This window comes from Perissodus microlepis, chromosome 3 (genome assembly GCF_051167445.1).
Source record: "Perissodus microlepis isolate ML-2025 ecotype Zambia chromosome 3, ASM5116744v1, whole genome shotgun sequence".
Classification (NCBI taxonomy): domain Eukaryota; kingdom Metazoa; phylum Chordata; class Actinopteri; order Cichliformes; family Cichlidae; genus Perissodus; species Perissodus microlepis.
Genome location: NC_140463.1, coordinates 25,165,018 through 25,190,156, shown reverse-complemented (window position 1 = coordinate 25,190,156; position 25,139 = coordinate 25,165,018). Strand labels below are relative to the sequence as shown.

Here is a 25,139-nt window from a genome sequence, read left to right as displayed (position 1 = left end):
GGTGTCATGTCTGCCGCGGGGCACAGTCACTCATCACGCTGCTTAATGTCAGTGCGGCTGGAATGAGCCAAGAGCCCAATGAGCCAGAAAGAAGTTTTTAAATGGTGCTAACGAGCAGCAACCGTGGTCAGAGAAGCCACGAGGGAAAGACGGAGTGACAGAAGGAGAGACGAGCTGAATATGAAAGAGGAGAGAACAGACAGGAAGTCAGGGCATGTCACGAAGAAAAGCTACATATACTGCAGACCCTGTCCTGTATAATGAAGAAAGCCAGACGTCTTTGTGTCGAGTGAAACGAGAAAAACCCAGATATATGGGAGTCAATGTAATTTAAAAAAATGTGTAAGTCTATTACAGTTAGTAACAGAAAGTAACAGTAACAGAATATGTCTGTGAAGGTTCTCAGTCATCCAGGTCATCGTAGTCAAAGGAGCTTGCAAAGAAAAGCGTCTGGATGACGCTTTTCTTTGCAAGCTCCTTTGACAACAGTAACAGAAAGTAACGCTATATCATCATATGAAAAGTTCTGTTTTTGCTTCACTATAGCACATAGTTATGATATAGCACTTAATGAAGAACTAAGTTATCACACAGTATGAACAACCTTAAAGCCTCTTAAGAATAAATTAATGCCAGGAAGGAACAGGAAGTAAGACAGCTGGCACAAATCAGACATAATGAGACGACGGAAGGCAAAGAGTTGGCAGTTCGTCTTGTAACCGGAAGGTTGTCGGTTCGAGCCCCTGCTGACAGTCTCAGTCGTTGTGTCCTTGGGCAAGACACTTCACCTGCCGCCTACTGGTGATGGCCAGAGGGGCCGATGGCGCGATATGGCAGCCTCGCTTCTGTCAGTTTGCCCCAGGGCAGCTGTGGCTACAACTGTAGCTTGCCTCCACCAGTGTGTGAATGTGAGAGTGAATGAATAGTGGAATTGTACAGCGCTTTGAGGGCCCCGAAAAGCGCTATATAAATGCAATCCATTATCATTATTATTATTAAAAATAGATACACCAACGTAGAACACGGACTATCAAAATAAGACAGGAAATACGTACGCACAGACACGGACTCAGAGACACGAGCTAACATTACCACATAACTGACATGGTAACAGAGGGAACATAGAGACAAGACACACTAGACAAGAGACCAGGACCATCAAAATAGAACAGGAAGCATACAACAGGTACAGAAACACGGACTTGATACTGAACAGAGGGAACGCAGAATACAGGGACATAAAAGACATGAGAGACGACTGACTGGGGAACAAGAGAATAAACACGAGGGCAGAACTAAGGCTACGTCCACACGTACACGGGTGTTTTCGAAAACTCCATTTTTGCTTTTAGGTGTGGGCGAGGAAAACGGAGATTTAGTCTCGCAACGTCAAAGGTGTGCACCGTTCTTGACGTCACGCTGTGCGCCACATTATTGTTTACATGAGATAAATTACTGCAGTGGCAGATAGAGATAAAATACTGTCTATCTGCAGTTTTTCCACGCTTACATACACATGCGCAGTTACTGTCCCTCTATTTAGAAAGACAGAGGCATCAGAGTGAACTTCGGACATGGCTTCTACATTAAATGCTGACGTCGGTCTTGAATAAATTTACTTTCTTAAATTAAATGTATGTATTTTGTATGCATTTTGTTCATTCCTAAGTTCTGAGTCTACACCAGCGGTCCCCAACCCCCGGGCCTTGGACCGGTACCGGTCCGTGAGTCGTTTGGTACCGGGCCGCGAGAGTTGAGGCTCAGGTGTGAAATGTATGTTTTTCAGGGTTTTTATCGGTTTTCAGCGTTAATTTGTTATCGTTTTTATTGTTAACTTGGTTTTCCTGGGTCTTTTCACGTGTGTTATGAATAAATCTTCTTTTTTTCGGTACCGGTACTAGTTTTATTTTGTTGTATTTATCCGCGACACCTTAAAGGCCGGTCCGTGAAAATATTGTCGGGCATAAACCGGTCTGTGGCGCAAAAAAGGTTGGGGACCGCTGGTCTACACCAACCAAAATACTGTCTTTAGTTAATAACATCTGAAATGATGAAGGCACTTGAAAAGTAACACAAAATTATCTGCCTTTCCAGAAAAACAAAAACTTTTCAGAAGTACTTAAAGTTTTGTGAGTGCACAAAACCCTGTGTACTCTTTCCCAGGATTGGCCAACATTTCGTTTTTAGCATTTACATGTGGAATGAGATATTTGTTCAAAACTGTACGTTTGGACGGGCTTTTCCAGTTTTCAAAAATACCCGCGTACATGTGGACGTAGCCTAAAACTGAGACCTAGAAATCACAAACCCAGAGGAACTGGAGAGCTACAATTACAAAACAGCAACCAAAACACCAGCAGTCATAAAGCAAGATTCATAATAATAATACAAAAATCAAAGCACTGGGTCACCGACCCAAGACCGTGACACCAATATCTGTTGTTCAACTGTGTTTTTTGATATAACTGTTCAGCTTTTGCACACCTTTAGACTGTACTGATAATTTGTAAACAGATTATGCAACTTTGGAAAAGAATAGCGGATGTTTAACATGAAAATGGGACGTGTCAGTCATTTACTTGAACATAAAAACAGACTGACAATCCAGAATAACCAACCGACCAACCGCACAAACACACAGAATGATTATTATGATCAGTCAAACAAAAAAAACCAACCAAGTGACCAGCCAACAAACAAGAAGAAAGAATAATCAACCAGACAACCAATCAAATAACCAACAAACAAACTAACCAAAGAGACCAACCAGACCAATCAACCAACTGCCCAGTCATTCAAACAAGAAGACAGATTAATCAACCAGCCAACCAACCAGAAAAGAGCCAACTGGCCCAACGAACCATAAGAGTCTTAAAATGAAATATAAAAAGTGAGTTAGGAGATTTGAAGTTCCTTCTCAAAGAGTATCACATTATTGACCAAATGGGATCCAACATGCTTTAACAGCGCAGTCTCATTTGGCCCAACACTTCCAAAGAGGCTGTCATGAGAGCGGTGAAGAAAGACAGAAAGAAAAGTTGGAAAATAAGTGTGACAGAGCTCCCGACAGAGTCAAACACGTGAGAGGAAGCTGCTTGGCTTTTCTCCATTTGCAGTGAACTCTCAATGTGGGACACGCTTGTTATTTTTGGGCCAGGGTTTTGTGTAAGTCTGTGTGTATTCATATGTGCGTATATGGCATCTGTGTATGGTGTGTATTTTCCCAAAGTGTGCACACCGGAGTGTGTGTCCGTACAGTATGTAGATGTGGGAGGAGTGTGTTTTCCCAGGTCAGCGCTCTGCTGTTATCGCGCTGCCTCCCACAGTTCTAATATATTCAACGACACAATCAACAGTACTAAGGCGAGACAATGGAGGTAAACAAAAACACTGGCAGAAAGTGTGAATCTGTGAGTCTGTGAGGCAAACTTAATCTTGATGACGGCGTACGTGATAATCCCACTTTGGTGCCTCAACCCTGAAATCGATTTCTACACTTATAAGACACTAAACGTGTATTTGTTCACATGCTCCTTAATTTGTTTGTCCTGCCTGAAACTCACATGCCAACTTTAATAAAAACTGACTGGTTTGTCCTCTTTATGTCTCTCACACACTCTCCCGCCCTTCCTCCTTCTAATAGCTTCTGACATTCAATTACACAAACCACCTCAGATTGTGCCGCCGGCTCGTCTTGAGAGTGCGAGCGAGCGTCCCTACCAGTGCGTGGGTGAGCCAGTATCGACCTCCCCCTCCTCCTTCTCCAGCTGTTGTAAATAATCTAACACTCTGGGTATTTAATAATACATATGCACTCCTCCTCATCCTCCTTTGCTGCCTCGGTAGCTGCTCTTCATCTCAGATTTGTCTCATCTGTCGGAGTCCTCCCTCCTCGACTTTTCCCCGCATTCCTGCCTGTTTTCTCGCTCTACATCTCCTCTCCATCTCATTAATAAATCATTAATGGTGAATATCTCTTCCTCTGACTCCCCAGTGTCCAACACCGAGTGAGTTTCCCCAATCTCTGCGTGTGCTTTTAAACTGGTAAGTGTGTGTTCGGTGCAGGATAAGACTGCAGTGAGGCTGAGTGTGCACGCGTGAGTGTGTGTGCAACATTTGAAGGTCTGCTAGCTTCAGATGTTGACACAGGTTGACATACATGAAATATGTGGCTCCTGTGTGTGTCTGATACACAGTCGCAGACACACACACACTGACTGTATTTGACCCAAAGGCCTCAACCCACAAATGACTTCAGGTCAGCTGTGGGGCAAAATACCATCAGTGTGGCGTGTTACACCATCAACAGAGAGAATAAACAAAAGATTTATTTACTGTACATGTATTAGTGAATATGTATCTATCTATATATATATGTGTGTGTGTACAATTACAAGTTTTCATGTGCCAACATACAGTCTTGCTCTTTCTGTTGAGGTTTGGCAGACATGTGACCACTACCCATGTGACTAACCACGTCAGGCTGATTTGCTGTTTTGGACTTGTTGTGTAGGGTCATTGTGTCGGAGGACCCGATCCTTGGGGTGGACCAATTTTTGGCGCAGCGTGTTTTGGGGTTTAAAAACCACAGAGACCCGGTGTTTAGAAAAAATGCGTCTCAACTGCTCCGATACTCCTGACACATACGGATCACTACAGGTTTTCGCTTGGGCAGCGGTTGACCTTCTCTCCTGGATCGGCTGGAGCTTTCTTTAGGCGCCTTTCCAGCTTTGACAAAAGTCCAGCTGGGATAACCACATTTACTCAGGGCCTTCTTGATGTGCTGTTCTTGTCAGGGTCCTGGGTCTGGGCGGCCCAGGATCCCTGGGCAGTCATGGACTGGTGACATTATATGTATTTTTGGTGTTGCTGCTGCTCTTTCTCCGTGCTTGTGTGTGTGTGTATGAACACTGGTTTGCAGGCGCCTTCGGGCCTGGTGGGTGTGGCCCTGCTGGGGGACTGGCCACACCCGAAGCCACGCACCTGCTGCTGATCAGGCCTCGTCGGGGGAGCTACTTAAGAGAGTCTTGGAGCTCCCACCGGCGCGGGATCATTGCTTGAGACTCCACGTTAGTCATCCAGTTTAGGTTTTGTCGTTAAGTGCATGCCTGCCATTGTTTAGTGTCCTGACAGCTGCCGCTATTGTTTCCCGCAGGAGGAGCGTGGAAGGCCTAAAGAGCAGCGAGCACCAGGAGTGCAGACACGGGAGCAGAGAGCACTAGGAGGACACGACACGGGAGTCTGGGGAAAACACGGGGATTTATTGTTGTTTTGTACCACACACTGTAAATAAACGCACTGTTCGCACACAGAGCACCGCGCCTGGGTCCTCCTTCCCTACACCCCCCACGGTCTGCCAGCCAGACCGTGACAGTTCTTCTGCCTCCCTGGCCGCTGTGTCTGTGGGGATGGTGTTCGCTCTGTGTTGTAGCATCCTAATGACACCCAGTTTATGCTCCAGTGGATGATGAGAGTCAAACCTTAAATACTGATCCATATGCGCAGGTTTACGGTACACGTCAGCTTTTAGATGTCCCTCATTACTGATGGAAATCGCTGGTTTGAGCACGGAGTCAAGGAGGCCATTTACGTGAAAAGGGAAAAACCATCTCTGAATCGAGGAGGGGGCCTTAGGGTACATCTTTCACCATCTTACAATGCTGTGATTGCAGCCATTCCCCAACTCTCTGTGAATGGTACTCATGGCCATTGATCAGTGGGCTTTGATCAGTGGTTGTTGATCGATGGTCATGAGAATTGGCATAATTAAGATTAAGGAACTGACCGCCCAGCCCATTGTTCCTTCAGTGGGCTGGTTTCAGTCATTATGCAAATGTACTGTTTATAAGATTGGGGAAACTTGCAGTCAGCTGAGACTGAAGAAGTCACTTGGATGAGTGACGAAACATTTCTCCCATAAAACGCTACGTCCAGATGAACAGAATCAAGTTTTTGGAGATACACTCATCAGTGTTTGTGTGGTGTTTTATTAAGTAAATACATTTTATTTGGCTGTGTTAACTTCCTTTGAAGACATGTGTTACATAAATAAAATTCCCATTGCCATCTGGGAACTACTGCTCATAAGGGAAAAATCATTATTCCCTGAGTAGTAACAAGTGGTCGCTGCAGGCTGAAGCCAGGTGAAGGGAAAACGACTGCCAAAGGAGTACAGACTGGTCGGTAACCCCTGACAACCAGCTGTCACTGGGGAAAATGTGTATTCCCCAACTGATTGTGCAAACCTGCTTTGGTTGCGAGCATATTGCTGTCGTAGTCTAAATGTGACGCACTTGTCTACAAACACTGCAGCTTCTCTCTGAGCTGCAGTGAAACTATGAAAAGTGCAAAACAAACCAGAAACAGAAGGTTCACCTTCAAAGCTGTGCAGCAGGGCTGCAGCCAACATGTTTCTGCATGCAGCTCTTACATTGAAGGTGACACTTCTCCGTTTCAGGTTTTCAACTTTTGCTAGTGGTCAGCTAGTAGTTAGTCAGCATTTGCAACCAACCACAACCGCTGCCAACCAGTTGGGAAATACAGATGCTTCCCTAGAAACAAACAGTTGAATAGGCCATCAGATGGCCATAGGGAGGCCATCTGTGGAACAGTCTTCCTCAACCCATTAGAGAATGCTCTACACTCAATTTGTTTAAGGCAAAGGTTAAAAACTGGTTATGGACAAATCAAGTGTGTGATCATGTATGAGTTGTATAGTTTTAATGTTTTATTTGGGAACAGAATGGTGTGTATGTGTAAGTTTGGTGATGGAGTTTTTATTATGAATGAATGATGAATTTTTATGAATTATTATGTCTATTTTTTATGCTTAAGGACAACAGATGGAAATTAGCCCTTGGCTATAATCTGGTATGTTTACATTCATGTAATTTTTTTTTACATTTATGTTCATTAACATGCACTGTCCTAAATAAAATAAATAAAAATAACTGCCCTTTACACTGCTGTAACTGTTGCTAAAGTAAAGACAGTTTAGCGGTTCGGGATGGGGCAACTATCCAGAAGTTCAGGAGATGAGCGATGACAAAGCCTGTGCTTTCAAAGGTCAAAGCTAATTAGCTTATATCACATGACAAAACTGCTCCATCTGTAGGTCAACATTATTGGGCAGTAACGACAAGGCAGCAGTATCCTGAAATTGTTACATGACCTCAACCCATTTTCTGAAAAGTTTAGATGACCCATCATCGATAACATGGGCTGCTTTAAAGGGGCTGATGGGATTTGTCTTTGTGTAATGAAAAGGTCACACTAGTTTACCAGCAACCACACTGACCCAAAAACCACAACGACACAACAGAAACAACCGCGGCACAGAAGTCCTCTGCCAGGGCGTTTCAGTCCTACGAAGATGCGTTCAGGCACGACTGCGAGTTTGGATTAAATGACTTTAAACATCTCAAGAGTTTCTGGGACTGTAGGGCACAGAGGGAAAGAGAAAATTAGCATGACAAGAAGGAGGAAGAAGAAAAGGAAGAGGAGGAAAAAAGTATGTCGGTGAGCCATGGGAGTGTTGCCACGGCAACGTGGCGAGGACTCCGCTCTGCTGTTGAAAAGTGGAACTTGGCACGACTCCCAAAATAGTAGGAAAGAGAAAGAAGGGGACAGGACGAGACGGAGAAAGAGGGGAAAATAGAGGACGGGAGAGAGAGGAAGACGGTTAGAGTTAGAGGAGAAACTCTGACATGACAGACTCTACAAGGATTTACTCCACTCTGACGCTGGTGCCGATACAGCGCAGGAGGATTTGTGACAGGATGAAAGATGTCTGAGGACTCTGCGGAGACGAGCTGGGGTCGTGTGAATCACCCCACACTAGGCTGCTGCCTTTTGGTGCCTTAAAAGAAAGGAGTCCTAGGACGTCCTCTGAACTCATTTCCTCACTTCATGGCACTTCTACTACTAGCCAAAACAGCTCAAACTGTAGGAAAGTCAAGTATGAAATTACTTGACAGAGATCTTGAGATAAAAAAAGCTAACAGCTATTTGCCATGATTCTTGCTATGATCACCGGGTTAGAGAAGAAGACACAGCTAAATATGAAGCTGCAGCCTGGACAGGAAAACTGGAAACCACATCCACCCATGAGCTCATTCAAAGCTCATTTCATACAAAATTAGTGGCACATAAACAGACTTTCTAGTTTTACCAGGACTGACAGATATGTGATTTTCATGCCTCTTGTGTCATTAAACGCATCACTTTAAAGGTCTTCCGAAACAGCAAATCGGCAGCATTTATCAGGATCTATCCTAGTTCAACCTGAGCCTTTCAAGGAGGAATACTCAAAAGCATCAGTGCACACACAACAGTGACGTTCAGAAAGTCAAAATCCTGCTTTTCATTAGGAAACAAACTGTTGTAACCATCTAATGTGCAGAGCTACAAGACTGTGAAACGATGCTCCTGTAGGAACCACGAGTCCACCCTGCTCTACCCACAATCCTAAACTGAAACAGCAACACGGCCAATTGGTGGAATTCGCTGTTACCATGGAAACTTCTGTTTAAACCTGCAAACGTCCTGTTGTTTAGTGAGTCAAAGCATCAAAAAGCTTGTGAGGAGTGATTGTACTCTACCATACTGGCAACCACACACACACAAACTCCAAAACACATTCAAATTTCTTATTTTGTAACATTATTATGAACCGTATAATCACTACAGTGATGAAAATGAAGGTTCACTGTGGAATCAGGATTTATGGGATGAGCAGCCCCTTCACTGTTAAGATTAATCATCTACAGTTTTGCACAGTCGCTGTTTTTTTCTCCTTTATTTTTATTTTTTTTAACTCTTAACATCAGGACTATTAGAAAAGGGAAAAACAGATTAAAATTAATTAAATAAATGCATTTAAAAAGTTGCCAATTTCTGGTTAAAAAGCCTTGTTATTCATCCACAACTTTTCTAGCACTATAAAGCACTGAAATCCCTTCATGCTACAAGCCCCAGTCCCTCACTGGCACAGCGGTCCTTACTGTATACATGCAGCGCTTTTAACCTTTGCACTGGGGGAATTGTCTGTTCAGTATCTCGCACAAAGACACAATGATGAACCACCGAGCTGCCGAGCCAAGACTGTCCCGAAGCGTCAGGCCAATGTTAAGACATTAAAAGCCGAGCTGCTGAGCTGCACACAAGTAAAGATCCCAGATGTGATGTTTGCATTACAGGATCTGCTTTCCGACCAACCGGGCTCTTTGGACACCCACTGCAGGTCCACTGACACGTCTCCCTTCTCTGTATCTCCAACACCTCCTCATCCTCCTCATGTTTAGATGGCTGTGGGCTTACTTATAGCTATCCTCAGATAAGACTTTATCCTTCTGATCCAAAGCTGAGTGGAGCCCGTTTGCAAGGAGGAGCAGAGACCCCCCCTCCTCCTAGTTTGTGTGTTGCACCCAAACATCTCCCCAGGAGGTAAACCAATTTTTGTTTAGCCTCTGCACAGAAATGAAACGACAATTTGTTTTTACTCTAAAATGATTTGCATATTTAATTTGGAAGCTGCAGCAGTTTCATTTTGATTTAAACTGACAGACGGGCAGATAAAGAGGAGATGGTATTAATTACTGTCCTCAACCAAACTCATCATTCCTGCAGGCAGTCAGTCAGCTAATGCTATTACTGCTCCGTCTGCTCAGCCAGGCGCACACACACAGACACACACTTGTCCTGCTGTGCTACACCCCGCCTGGTCTGCCTCAGTCAGTTCTGAGAAGGGTTAGCAACCTGTCTCCACCCCCTTTGCCCTCCCTCCACTACTGCGCTCCACAGGAGCCACCTGTATAAGCACAGCTAATTAGCTTTGTGCAGTAACTAATGGAAACGACCAGCACTGATTCGATCTAATGATATAATTAGAACACTTACTGGGCTAAGTTAAGAGTCCCATTTGCGCGACAGCTAGCTGGTTCTGCATAATGTCACCATGTGCATGCATGTGACTTTAAAGAACGTCAGCCACGCAGTCACGTCTATGATTAGCAGACTAATGCAGTGGGAAATTTATAAGCATGTGGGGTCCTTTCCTTGATGCACTTCAAAATTTATAAGAATCTTTCAGCAAACTCTCTTATGTCAGGCGTGGAAATACAGTGTGCAGGTCTAGGGCAGTGACCTGGGTGGGAATGAATGGGATCATTTTGCAGGGATTATGTTATTTTTGTTAAATATTATACGTATGTTTATATTAATCTTTTTTTTCTCTATTTCACAGCCTTAAATGTACAGGCTAATTACCCCGAATGTACAGATCATCTGTAATCCTTTTCTTCTCTTTTTCTTTATATGTATAAAAGAAACACTCTTAATAAAAATATATTGTTTAAAATCCCACTAATGCTGCAGAAAGCAAGCCCGCATGGAGAAAATGTAACAGAAAGAATTTATATAAATATGAAGCCAGAGCTGTTAAACAAAAATAATATTATCTGTCCTTAAATTTAAATTTCTTACAACTGAAGCCCAAGTAAATGTATAAATTTACAGAATATGTTCCGTTAGCTTAAAAGTACAAAAATTGTGTTTTGTTTTAAATGAACAGACAGTCAAAATATCATAAATTTCCATAGTAGACGGTGAAAAAACAGGAACATTCATTGTTTATTTACTTTGCTGTAGTATGAATGGCCATGAGGTAGGTAGAAAAGCTGTAAAACATCTGAACATGCCTAAAATTTATGCCCTCCTTTACATTTAGTGGGCCGTTTCTGGCCCCTAGGCCTTATATTTGACACCACTGGGTGTAGCATGAGAGTTAAATTGCTCTCTGTAAAAATCCATACTTAGGATCTACAGGGTGGGCCATTTATATGGATACACCGTAATAACATGGGAATGGTTGGTGATATTAAAGTCCTGTTTGTGGCACATTAGTATATGTGAGGGGGCAAACTCCTCAAGATGGGTGGTGACCATGGGGGCCATTTAGAAGTCGGCCATCTTGGATACAACTTTTATTTTTTCAATGGGAAGAGGGCCATGTGACACATCAAACTTATTGGTAATGTCACAAGAAAAACAATGGTGTGCTTGGTTTCAACGTAACTTTATTCTCAACCATTCCCATTTGATTACGGTGTATCCATATAAATGGCCCACCCTGTACAGTGAAACTACACTGAGATGAGCCCGCTCACAACACAAAGCAAATCAATAATATGCTGTTATGTTTTCTTGGATTACTCTCTATGAAAAAGTCTTGATCGTGAACTTAATGTCCACACTTAAGACTTGATTACTTGATAAGTGCTTATGAAAAGCTGCAGGCGAGTGGAGAGCAGCTTTTTGGAGCTGTTCAAAAAGTGCCTCATTCAAAGCCTGACAAGAAAAAAAGAGTTGTTATGTCATCGCCTCACAAGCGGATTAGTGTTTCATAGTGCATCCCTGTTCACGATGATGAAACAGAGAGGTTTTACAAACTGCCTCGATTATATCTGCATGGCTGCACGGTACAAACCTCAAAGTGATTCACAGAGCAAGAAAACAATAAGAAAATAGAATATGCCTTCAACATGCTACCACAAACATCTCTGTGTGAAATGAATCGCGACCTGTGTCCTTTTATCTGTTGTGTAAAACATGCAGGCTGGTCCGAACAAGCGGTGCAGCTCATGTGAGAATGAAGAGGTGAAGCTCGTGGCTGAGTGTTATGAGGGCGCGTGTTAATGTAAATGGATTAAACTCCGGGCTAACAGCGGATTGTGTGTGCGGTGAATTCAAGTGTAAATTGAGGGAATGATTTGCATAAGCTCATATTTGTTACTTTTAATACTAACTCGTTAGTCTGCAGTCTTAAAATGTGCTAATTTGCAAAGCACCACCCTGACTGTGAAACAGTATGAAGACATGATGTTGTTTTAGAAGTGACAGCTCGTATATTGAACTGTAAACATAAGCAGTCAAACATGAACATGATTTAATCTGAAGGTTTTAACTGGGTCTTGCTCCAAAGTATGCAGTGAAAGACAATCCAACCACTCCCCATGAAGGCCGATCAATACCCACTACTGACATATTTATCGAGGTCCTCCTGTGACTGAGTGCTACACTGATGAGGCTGGCTAAAGATGCCCCAAAAAGGCCAAATGATCATTTAACTGCCAGGATATTCTGACTCAAAACCTGTGAAGCTAGTCTTGCCACATGCTAGCTACCTTAGTAATGCCTCTCCTATTAAACCATGCTACGTATGACCTCACAGGTAAATGGGACTATAAAAACGACATCTAATTAAAAACACTTCAAAAGTTTGCTGACTTTGATCTGAAATGAGTTAGAGAGGCCTTTTCCCTGCAGGTTGTAGTGCAAAGTTTTACTGCAAAGTTTCACATCATTACGGCTTCATTAATGACTCAGTACCAAACTGATCAACATCTGCTCTTCATCCCGTGAGAGCAATAAAAAAAATCCAGAAACTGAATCTCTACAGCTTAAGCTAGTGAAATAACACATGTGGCCTATATGATCTCCAGCTCACTGTCAGGACATGTTAGGTATCTGTTCTCTGATAAAGTCCTGAAGTGGAATCCCTGGGATAACGCCACATTAGCAGAGACTGGAGATTTGCTGGAAACCCTATTGCCTTCAGAGCTCGGTTCATTCTTCATGGTGTAGATTGAACTAGGTGCTTGAAACGTTCCTCAGATATTTGGATCCATGTTGGTATGACAGCATCTCACAGTCGATGCAGATTTGTCAGCTCCACATCCATGAGGAGAATCTCCTGTTCCACCACATCCCAAAGGTGCTGTGTTAGACTGAGTTCTGGTGACTGTGGAGGCCACTTGAGTGTGGTGAACTCATTGTCATGGTCTAGAAACCAGTTTGAGATGATGTGAGCTTTGAGACATGGTGTGTTATCCTGCTGGAAGCAGCCATCAGAAGATGGTACACTGTGATCATAAATGGATGAACATGGTCAGCAACAATATCCAGGTAGGGGTTTAAACAATAGTTAATTTTAATTAAGTGGTACAGGGTGTGCGACGAAAATATCCCTCACACAGCCACTGTATGTAGAAGCCCGGCTAGCTCAGTCGGTAGAGCATGAGACTCTTAATCTCAGGGTCGTGGGTTCGAGCCCCACGTTGGGCGCTGCAGTTTTGGGTCAGAACTTAATATGACGTTGCTCTCAGGTAAGAGTCCAACACCCCACGTGGGTTGAGAGGTCAGTTTCTATCTAGTTGATCAAATCTTACAATGCTGTGATTGCAGCCATTCCCCAACTCTCTGTGAATGGTACTCATGGCCATTGATCAGTGGGTTTTAGTCAGTGGTTGTTGATCAATGGTCATGAGAATTTGCATAATTATGATTAAGGAACTGACCTCCCAGCCCATTGTTCCTTCAGTGGGCTGGTTTCAGTCATTATGCAAATTTACTGTTTATAACATTTGGGGAAACCTGCAGTCAGCTGAGACTGAAGAAGTCACTTGGATGAGTGACGAAAGGTTTCTCCCACTGAAAACGCTACGTCCAGATGAACAGAATCAATTTTTGGGATCTACTTACCTGGATGATTGAGCATGCATCAAGACACTATGAAGTCTGACTTATTGTAGAAGGTCTTACTCAGAAAGCAGTTCTTCCAGTTTGCAGAAGAGAAAGTTCCTTGGGAGGAATACTGATGAGAGGTGATTGTGGTTCAGGACTATCGACCTCCAGGAGCCTGAACTGTTAATACAAGGCAGCATAAATCCATATTTGCATGTTGTCTACACCAAATTCTGACCCTACCATCTGAATGTTGCAGCATAAAGCGAGACTCATCTAATTAGGAAAGGTTATTCCAATCTTCTGTCATGCAATTTTGATAAGCAAATGTGAAGTGTATCAGTTTCGTGCTTTTAGATGACAGGAGTGGCATCCAATGTGGTCTTCTGCTGCTGTAGCCCATCTGCTTCAAGGTTTGACACGGTGTGCCTTCAGAGCTGGGTTCATTCTTCATGGTGTAGATTGAACTAGGTGCTGGAAACATCCCTCAGAGATTTGGGTCCATTTGGACATGACAGCATCTCACAGTCGATGCAGATTTGTCAGCTCCACATCCATGAGGAGAATCTCCCGTTCCACCACATCCCAAAGGTGCTGTGTTAGACTGAGATCTGGTGACTGTGGAGGCCACTTGAGTGCGGTGAACTCATTGTCATGGTCTAGAAACCAGTTTGAGATGATGTGAGCTTTGAGACATGGTGTGTTATCCTGCTGGAAGCAGCCATCAGAAGATGGTACACTGTGATCATAAATGGATGAACATGGTCAGCAACAATATCCAGGTAGGGGTTTAAACAATAGTTAATTTTAATTAAGTGGTACAGGGTGTGCGACGAAAATATCCCTCACACAGCCACTGCATGTAGAAGCCCGGCTAGCTCAGTCGGTAGAGCATGAGACTCTTAATCTCAGGGTCGTGGGTTCGAGCCCCACGTTGGGCGCTGCAGTTTTGGGTCAGAACTTAATATGACGTTGCTCTCAGGTAAGAGTCCAACACCCCACGTGGGTTGAGAGGTCAGTTTCTATCTAGTTGATCAAATCTTACAATGCTGTGATTGCAGCCATTCCCCAACTCTCTGTGAATGGTACTCATGGCCATTGATCAGTGGGTTTTAGTCAGTGGTTGTTGATCAATGGTCATGAGAATTTGCATAATTATGATTAAGGAACTGACCTCCCAGCCCATTGTTCCTTCAGTGGGCTGGTTTCAGTCATTATGCAAATTTACTGTTTATAACATTTGGGGAAACCTGCAGTCAGCTGAGACTGAAGAAGTCACTTGGATGAGTGACGAAAGGTTTCTCCCACTGAAAACGCTACGTCCAGATGAACAGAATCAATTTTTGGGATCTACTTACCTGGATGATTGAGCATGCATCAAGACACTATGAAGTCTGACTTATTGTAGAAGGTCTTACTCAGAAAGCAGTTCTTCCAGTTTGCAGAAGAGAAAGTTCCTTGGGAGGAATACTGATGAGAGGTGATTGTGGTTCAGGACTATCGACCTCCAGGAGCCTGAACTGCTAATACAAGGCAGCATAAATCCATATTTGCATGTTGTCTACACCAAATTCTGACCCTACCATCTGAATGTTGCAGCATAAAGCGAGACTCATCTAATTAGGAAAGGTTATTCCAATCTTCTGTCATGCAATTTTGATAAGCAAATGTGAAGTGTATCAGTTTCGTGCTTTTACATGACAGGAGTGGCATCCAATGTGGTCTTCTGCTGCTGTAGCCCATCTGCTTCAAGGTTTGACACGGTGTGCCTTCAGAGCTGGGTTCATTCTTCATGGTGTAGATTGAACTAGTTGCTGGAAACATCCCTAAGAGATTTGGGTCCATTTGGACATGACAGCATCTCACAGTCGATGCAGATTTGTCAGCTCCACATCCATGAGGAGAATCTCCTGTTCCACCACATCCCAAAGGTGCTGTGTTAGACTGAGATCTGGTGACTGTGGAGGCCACTTGAGTGCAGTGAACTCATTGTCATGGTCAAGAAACCAGTTTGAGATGATGTGAGCTTTGTGACATGGTGTGTTATCCTGCTGGAAGCAGCCATCAGAAGATGGTACACTGTGGTCATAAAGGGATGATCATGGTCAGCAACAATATCCAGGTAGGGGTTTAAACAATAGTTAATTTTAATTAAGTGTTACAGGGTGTGCGACGAAAACATCCCTTGCACAACCTCAGACAGTATAAGCCCGGCTAGCTCAGTCGGTAGAGCATGAGACTCTTAATCTCAGGGTCGTGGGTTCGAGCCCCATGTTGGGTGATATAGTTTTAGGTCAGAAATTACGAGGTTGCTCTCAGGTAAGAGTCTAACAACCCACGTGTACTGTTAGGTGAGCTCCAATCTAGTTGATCAATGGCAATGATAATTTGCATATTAACGATCAAGGAACTCACAGTCCGTTGTTCATTCAGTGGGCTGGTTTCAATCATTATGCAAATGTACTGTTACTAAGATTGGGGAAACCTGCAGTCGAAAGACGAAAGGTTTCTCCCACTGAAAACGCTACGTCCAGATGAACAGAATCAACCTTTTGGGATCTACTTACCTGGATGATTGAGCATGCATCAAGACACTATGAAGTCTGACTTATTGTAGAAGGTCTTACACAGAAAGCAGTTCTTCCAGTTCCAGGGACATCCCAATACAAGCCCGGCTAGCTCAGTCGGTAGCGCATGAGACTCTTAATCTCAGGGTCGTGGGTTCGAGCCCCACGTTGGGCGCTACAGTTTTGGGTCAGAACTTAATATGACATTGCTCTCAGGTAAGAGTCCAACACCCCACGTGGGTTGAGAGGTCAGTTTCTATCTAGTTGATCAAATCTTACAATGCTGTGATTGCAGCCATTCCCCAACTCTCTGTGAATGGTACTCATGGCCATTGATCAGTGGGTTTTAGTCAGTGGTTGTTGATCAATGGTCATGGGAATTTGCATAATTATGATTAAGGAACTGACCTCCCAGCCCATTGTTCCTTCAGTGGGCTGGTTTCAGTCATTATGCAAATTCGATGAACTTATGAGCTTTCTCTCAGGTGAGATTATAACAACCACATGGACTGAGAGGTCAGTTGGCAATGCGGTCTTCCGCTACTGTAGCTCAACTGGTTCAAGGATGACATATGATGTGCGTTAATTCCTGTCAGCTTGCTGCAGTTTCTCAATTCTCCTCTGCATTCTTGCTTGAACAATAACTTTTCACCCACTGGATATTTTCTCCTTTTCAGACTATTCTCTGTAAACCCTCATGATGACTGTGTGAGAAATCCCAGCAGACTAGCAGTTTGTGAATTACTCAGACCGACAACCATCCCACACTCAAAGTCACTTAAATCACCTTTCCTCCTCACTCTGACGCTCAGTTTGACCTTGAGTAGGCTGTCCTGATCATATCTACATGCCTTAAAGCAGTGCCATGTGATACGGCTCATTATTCAATTTACCAAACAGGCGAATGGGTGTAGCTAATGAAGTGACCAGTGGCTGTAAGTGCCCAGATTTATTTCAAGATGGCTGCCAAGTGGCGAGAGAGCAAAACCTTGAACCTTGAATTCAGGGTTTAAGCACAAGTGACAGAAATTTAACAAAACTATTGCTTATTCACATTTAAAACAGTAAAGAGACTCATTATGTATAAAATCCATAGAGAAAGATATGTTGATGAACAATTTGTAAAACATGCCTTGAGTTCTTCTTATGGAGTTTGACCAACCAGAAATCTGAAATATTTCTGGAGCCACACGAAAACATCATAAACGACTATTTTTTCATGACTAAGATAATTTAACGTCTTTTTTCTGGATGAAGAAACAAGCAGCTCTTCAGAACCTTGTGGAGCCAAGAAGCAAACACTAATATCTGTGTAATGTTAACAGCTAGGCTTGTACAGCCAAGCCTGATTGACAGTCTGGGAGCGCACAGCTATGACAACAGCAAAGCGAGCCAACACAGTGAAACAGAGTTAATGTTTTATTCTGAGTCAGGATTACTCTGGTTTTTGCTCTGCAGGCCTGGGAAGCTCTCAGTTTGGTGGAACGCCAAATGTCAGCTAACAAAAGGCATCCGCGAGTACGAAGCAGAACAAAGCACTAAATAATAAAACATTTACAAAACTATGTATAAACAAAATGAGTGGGACGAGTGTTGTATGAAAATCACGTGTTAAAAGGCAGGCTCGCTGGGTTTGATGCAACGAAAAGAGCAGAAAAGTGTTTGTTTCTTATGTTGCATGAACCACACTGAATGTTAACAGCAGCGATGTCAGTTACAGCTTCATTTCTACCACCTCCAACCCCCAGCACGCTGACTCTTGCTTCCTTTCTCCTCCCCTCTTCCCTCATCCTTTAACTAACTGTATCCCTTACGCCCTCCCCCCCCGCTCAGACTCAGCTCTCTTTGATGTCTGCATTTGTTGATGCTCTTGGATGAGGAGCCATTCTGCAAAAACGATGGCAATTACAGCGGTAGCACACATGCACACCTTTTTTTTGCGCTAATCCTCACTAAAAACAAATAATGCAAAAGAGAGAAGAAGCAGAGACGGGCGATTTGACGCTCTCTTTTTACTTCCTCTCTTTTTTTGCCCCCTCCTTCTGTGAGAAGAACCAGCAGACTCTGTGGAGTTGTTGTCATGGTTTCTTGGGAAGCGTTTTCATTTTTTGGCGATCAGAGCAGGGCTGCGAGAGACAGAAGAGAGTTTACACCGAGGCGATCGAGTTCTGCGAGGGATCTCAGTCACTTCATTGTTTCCAGTGTCTGTGTGTGTGCCTACAGTACCTCTTAAGTGAGGCTGAATGCAGATGAGCTGTTATGAAACAGCTACTTTAAAGCAGGCTGAACAAAACACATCAGATAAGCACCAAGTGCACACACTCCTGACTGTCCAGCAGCATTTGCAATAACATTCAGAATCAGGGTTCTGGCTCCGTTTCCTAAATTCATCATCCTTTTTTGCTACATGGATCATTTAAACAAAGAGACCATTTATGGTCAAGTTGATGGTCTGGATTTGAAAGATAAAGCTTAATCAATCATAATATCCAGTCCTATTTATAACTGGTGAGCGGGCTGTGCACCTGGTTACTGCTCTCTCGCCCCTCTTCACAAACATGGCTGTGGAGGCCAACTGTGCAGTTTCTAAAGTGTGCAAATGCTCTGCCTTTTTACTCAGACTGTAGATAAAAGATAAATGTATCCAATGTGATGAACATATTTTAAAGCCTTAATCTTTACATTCTTCATGGACACATTTACATTCTTCAAGAGGGCAGAGCACGCAGTTGTCAGCTAACACTAGCTAGCCTGGTTAGGCCTCAGGAACACAGGCCTAGGGACTGGAGGTTGGCAGGGAGAAAATGTGTATTCCCTGAGCGGTTGGACAGTGGTTGCTGGCAGTTGCTAGGTTATTTAGATGCAACACCAAAAACCTCCCTGTGATTGCTTTGGTCACTGCCGCGGTTGTTTGCATGGAAGACGCCTCCTTGTCTGCAAGCACTCGCTAACTGCATGCCAAAATATGCAGACTGGGCAAGCTTTAGCTAATATTCACACACTGGTGTGTGCTCCTGTTCAGCAGTGTGTGAGTGTTACACAGAAAGCACTTAGGCAAGGAAAAAAGTGAATGGGAGAACGAGGCTTGTAGTACAAAGTGCTTTAAGTGCTCAAGCAGATGCAGTGCATTTACAGACCTTTTACCTACTGATTGGTGGTTACCACTAACAGGTCTCTAGGCGTGTGTGACTGCGTGACCGGGTCTTTAGTAATCAAATTCCACAGCGACCTCCAACCAATTGCCAACCAGTCTCTAGGCCTCAGTAACCTTGGGGAAAAGGGTGGTGCTTAACCGACACAACCCATACACCACAGCAGTAGAGCTGGGAATCACCATACATCCCACGATACGATATTATCACAATACTTAACGCACGATACGATATTATTGCAATTTTTTTAAAAATATTTTGCGATATTCAGATTCTGTACATAAAGGTAAACTTTATCAACATTCATTTTATCTAATAACAAAGTCTCACACTCAGTCTTTCTCTCATTTCAGTCAGTTTTATTGTTGACAAACTGAACGGTTTGTATTACAGTCTAGTCCAACTTAACTGAATGCAACCATCTGGTACAATTATAGCTATTCTGAACTATGCAATTTGTGAAAACTATGCAGCCCATTCAGCAACTGAAGAATTTGAAAGTAAATTAAAACAAAATATAATTTTACATTAAATAAAAAAGTTTTAAACTTAATTAAAATAAAACATGTCTTAAATTAAAATAAGTAAACTGTCATGTTTATTGCTGCCAAAAAAAAAGTTAAACACATTTGGACAGTGAAGGAATGTCAGGATTCTTGCTCAGAAAAAGGATCAACATGCTCTGAAGTCAGAGCATGTTCCAGTCCACAAAAACTTTTTTTGTAACAAAATATCGATTTCTGCTGTACCTGTATCGATACATTATTAGCAAACAAAATATCACGATACTACACAGTATCAAATTTTTCCCCCACCCCTACACAGCAGACACAGGTGTGGTGTATGAGGTAATGAACACTGCCTCAGTGTCTTGAGATTAGTGATCAGAAGAGGTTATAGAACCAAAAGCAAAAGCAAAACCAAAAGCAAGCACCTATGCTAAGTAGATTATAGGCACAAAGCTTGTTAGATAACAAAAAAGCTACCGAGCATCCTCGAGCTAAATCACACAGAAGTATGAAACAGAGAGAGGAGCGCTGCTTACACTACAGCTTTACTCATGCTCGCTGATCCCCAGCACAGCCGATCCCTGAAGTCCAGTTTGTATCTGGTGTGATTGCTGCACGTGGGTTGGGGTGTGGAGTCGGTAGCATTTGTACACGTTACAAATGTAGTGTGGTCACTAACCTTGCCCAAACACGGACCTCAAAAACGTTCTTAACCGCAGAATTTCTAAATAATAAATGTTTCTGTGCTCCGCCAGAGCGCTTCTTTAGAAACATGCGTGTGCATTAAAGACGAGGAGAGTGCGCGTGACAGGAAGGAGCTGAGATGCTGAAGCGAGGTGGAGCGTGCTTGGGCCTGCATCGGAGATGGGGAGGAGGAGGGGCCAACTGTGCTCGGGCACGGTGCGAGGTAACCAGGCCTAGTATGAATTAACTATAAATCATTGAAGCTCTCACAGCAAATGATTGGTGTTGGAGCTGGATAGCAGAACTAGGACACCGCTGCAATCGGTGACAGCTGAAGGTGAGACAGAGGAGGAGAAGTGAGGATGGAATCAGCAACACATGAGGGGGAAGAGCGCAATGACCACAGCTGTAACAGCTTTCCTCACGGAGTCCTGCAGGGACTGCTTTAAAACTCTGTGGGGTGCATTAAGGAACTACCTGATTAACCCCTCAATAAATATAGAGAACAGTTATTCCAAAGATATGGCCACAGAATAGCAGATGCCAGTCGCTTCAGACACACAATCATTTCCATCATGCCCTCTTTTATCCTCCACTAATGTGGTTAGTAAACAGGTCAGCCACAGAATGAATGCAGTGAGCGCAGTGTTTCTGAGCTGCATTCACTCCACCACTCTGTGTGTGTGTGTTGTGAAAACTCCCCTCGCACCCCTCTGCGACCCTCACAATTAAATGTGCCGACCTCAGCGCAATTGCAACAAGTCATCCAGCAGAACCGTGTGACCTGACACTGTCACACTTACAGCACACAGGCAAACTGGGCCTCCTGGTGCAGGGTTGGTGGGCGGTGAGCCCTGGATACTGGGACGAAGGCGAGGGGAGACAGGTCACATTAAAGCTGTGGATGTGATGCCTCACAGTGTCCCAGTTTCACTGCTCCCAGTTCAAAAATTGGGGAGGTGGAACGCGGCGAGCTCAGGCGAGAAAATCTGCTGGTTCCAGCTCTCTGACTCCTAAAGCTGAGGAGCTACATGCTAACAGTAGAAACATCAGAAAATCAGAATCTCTGAAAATGGTTTAATTTGTATCATTTTTGCTGCGCTGGACGTTTTTGTGCCTGATTATGTAATTTATTCAAGGAAAAATAAGGCCTGTGCAGACTTGCCTTTTTTTAGTTTTATCCATTTGTGTCACTTTAACTGTTGGATCTCATTTTGTGTTGTAAAAAAAAAGAAGGAATTTTTGTCCTTAAAAAGCACTTTTCAATTTTTCAATTCAATTCAGTTTTATTTATTTTTAAAGACAATAATACAATGTAAGTGAAAAAGATATACTTACTTCCTGACAGTGTTTGACCTCAGCACTGCGTTCCATCCTACTCAGCACTCATCATTTTTGAAAGACTCCTCATTTAAATAACTTTCTCCACCACAGCTGAAGCATATTTTGTGCTCATGACATTTTGGTAAAACTATATTTTCCCCCATTTCTGTTACTCTTCTCTTCTAAAAAATGAAATTGCTTTACAGTTACTAGGCCTAGTCTAAAAATCAATATCACGATTAAGTGTTTGGGGGGGGGTCGTCTCATTAAAGACAGCATATCTTGCCTTTTAAAATACTAACAGAATATTTTTAAATTAGCAGAACTGAAAGAAATCCCCTTTGTTTTGATACATTTCCAATTAACTACCCAACAGTTACAGTTATGTCATTACAAAGGCTCTTTAATTATCTGCACAATGGGTGGAGAGAAAAGAAAAAACCTTCAAACGTGGCTTTTCTTCCTGTGTACACGCACTGCTATCAGCTGATTTAAGTTAGCTGTGCAGGAAGGGAGGAGGAAAAGGGTGAAGTGGTGGGGTGGGTGATTTTGTCATTTTTAATGCATGAAAGCACAAGAGCATGACAGTAAACTGCATCGCGGACATATTTATAGCACTTCCACAACAACTTTGGCTGTTTGCAGGCATCCGTGCACGCAGACAGCATGCTAAAGCAAAGCTAGCGAAGACCTTAGAGGTGAGTGACCCTGGCCCAGCAGCCTGTCAGCACTGAACGGTCAGGCTCAGGGCTTCTATTTCACCACACCCCGTCGTTTTCTTCTACTGCAGAGCTGCAGTGTTACAGACGACGTGGAATTTATTAAAAACTGAAGGGTTCATCATTCTCATTATTGCACTGCACATATAACAAGTACTTCCACTGACAAACTGCTCTTTCCTTAACGATGTGTGACACGCTCACAGCTGAATGTTCTGCTCTAACGTGGCGATGAAGACGTTCATGCAAAAAAACCCGTCTAAGTTCAAAGTCAGAGCTGCAACACAGCAGACCATCCATCCCACACAGATTTGCTTTTTCTGGCCAAGTGAAATGCTGCTGCACAGCAGAGCACCGTCAGACTCACAGGAAGCGGGGAATTGAGTGAAATCCAAGCTGTCTGTCGAGCAGCAGTGTGCAAGTCTCAGCCCACAGAAAGCTTCACTTTACAACATTACATTTTCCACTTTTTGATTAACTCTGGCAGAAAACACCTCAGACACGCAGAGCTGCAGAACACGGGCCTCTTCTGTGGAGCTGAAAGGCGACACGTTGTCTCACGACATATTCGATGAAAAATGACTCGTATGGAATAACAGAAAACTCAATAATTGGAGGTTTTCACATTTACAGATGTAAGTAGTTAAGTAAGTGTGTTACTTGGTTTAGTAGATACAGAAAACAGTGATTTCATAAAGTATTGTAAAAAAGTAGGAAGAAAATACTTGAATTATAAGGTCAAGCACCCACCATGTCGCCATGGTAACTGCTCCCATCTTTTAAACAACAAGAGACAACAAATTTATTAAAGCAATGATGTCCTGTGATACAAGTACACGCTCACTGCTTTCATAGGAGATAAGGAGGTAAGATAATCAAATGCACTTGATTAACTGATCATCAGCAAATGTGAGCGCCGCTGTAGCACAAGTTTTGGTGGTTTGGAGCATTCAGGTGTGCGTTACCACAATAAACAATCTTACCAGGAGCGCACGTCCCAGCACATTCACCCAAAATTCAGACTGTGCAATATTCAGAGAAACTGCAAACAATCGAATTCAATTCAATTAGCTTTTATTTATATAGTATCAAAAGACAACAACAGTTAAAAGTAAAGGCCCTATAACAGAGAGAAACCCTCAATAATCAAACAACCCAAGGGCAACATCTCACACTCTAAAACTGGGTCATGCAACAGGACAACGATCCCAAACACACAGCAGATCTACAACAGAATGACTGAAAAAGAAAACATTTCAAGGTGTTGCAACGATCCAGACCACAACCTGTTTAAAACCTTCAGAGAGCCGTGCATAAATGAATGCAGTGGCTCTTCCCACTGAGAACAGAAGCACTCAGGTCCTGACGACCAGGTGAGAAAACAATATCACATTCTGCAGATTCTGAGGGAAAACACGGCCTGGAAACGCATCCAGCTGAGAGAGACAAAAAGTAAATATTTCCTGCCAACAATCTGAAATAATTTCCCCAAAGAACGGTGCACCAGAAGTAAGTTAATAATAAATGGACTCTGACAGTGCAGCCAGCAGGAGAAATCAAGTAAGAAACGGGGAATGTGAGGTTTGTAAACACAGAAAACAGCAGAAAGATATAAAGAACAGCATCTATAACATGCAATTCAACTAAAAAATTTACTTTCAACCACTTTAGGCTTGGTATATATTCGACATGCAGTCATTGATCCATCCATCTTCTTCTGCTTACTCAATTCCAGTTGGAGCCTATCCCGGCTATTATGGTGTGAGATGTGGGGTGCACCGAGGACCGGTCACACTCATATTCACCCTACTAGCGCCTACTTAACTAGACTCGACTCTGTTTTGATCATTTTCCATTACAACTGAGTACCACCTCAATGTGGGTAGGGTTGTTATAGCAACGCAGTCTAAAGCCCCTTTTCCATTAGTACCTACTCTTATTGGCTCGCCACCGATCGCCACGACTCGACTCGGATCAACTGGTTTTCCATTATAATCCAGTACTACCTAACGTGCGTGATCGCCATTGTAGCAATGTGTCCAAGCGTCCTGCGACGTAATTAATATGCAACACTAACGCTACAAAAAGTGGGCGTTGAGGCAAAAATATACCTGCTGCTCAGTCTGTGGCTTTTCATTAGACTCTGGGATCAGGGTGTTGGTTTTTGTAGCCATATTCCTCATTGCTGGGTTTCAACAATGGTGGTTTTAACTTTTATGAACGAGATGGTCTCATGACTCATCGAGTGACGCTACTTACCAGCTAATCAGTGGCATGCAGTCTGACGATGGCACGTTTTAGTAGCTGCTCGGATCGCTTGGAAACCCGAGCGAGCAGGCACTAAAAAAGTACCTGGTACCAGGTACTACGACCTAATGGAAAACACTGCTTTCTTTTAAGTTGCCAAGTGAATATTTAAAAAACATATCTGAGCAGAGCTCTGTTTATGTTTTAAGACAAAAATAAGACACTCATAAGAAGTAAATGGGGCACTGGCTCTAAGCGAATATGATACAACCACCTTTAAGTAAGAACAGAGCATGGAAAATTCACGACAGCCAGATCCTATTCAGCATGTCAGATGGTTATTCAAACACCGAAAAAGCCCAAGAGTCCACCTCTAAGCGGCCACATCACTCAGCGTGAGTGCACCCTGAAGAGCCT

General features: G+C 43.2%; 1 protein-coding gene and 4 non-coding genes across 7 annotated transcripts in view; 4 read left to right on the top strand and 1 right to left on the bottom strand.

Annotated features, from left to right (window-relative positions):
• LOC146390698 (actin-binding protein WASF3) overlaps positions 1 to 25,139 on the bottom strand; it is a 55,722-nt gene that overhangs the window by 25,487 nt on the left and 5,096 nt on the right. The gene's annotated exons all lie outside the window — the stretch shown is intronic.
• On the top strand, positions 13,050 to 13,122 carry trnak-cuu (transfer RNA lysine (anticodon CUU)). Its single transcript has one exon. It is a non-coding gene; the product is annotated as a tRNA-Lys (tRNA).
• Positions 14,390 to 14,462, top strand: trnak-cuu (transfer RNA lysine (anticodon CUU)). Its single transcript has one exon. It is a non-coding gene; the product is annotated as a tRNA-Lys (tRNA).
• trnak-cuu (transfer RNA lysine (anticodon CUU)) lies at positions 15,730 to 15,802 on the top strand. Its single transcript has one exon. It is a non-coding gene; the product is annotated as a tRNA-Lys (tRNA).
• trnak-cuu (transfer RNA lysine (anticodon CUU)) lies at positions 16,191 to 16,263 on the top strand. The gene has a single exon. It is a non-coding gene; the product is annotated as a tRNA-Lys (tRNA).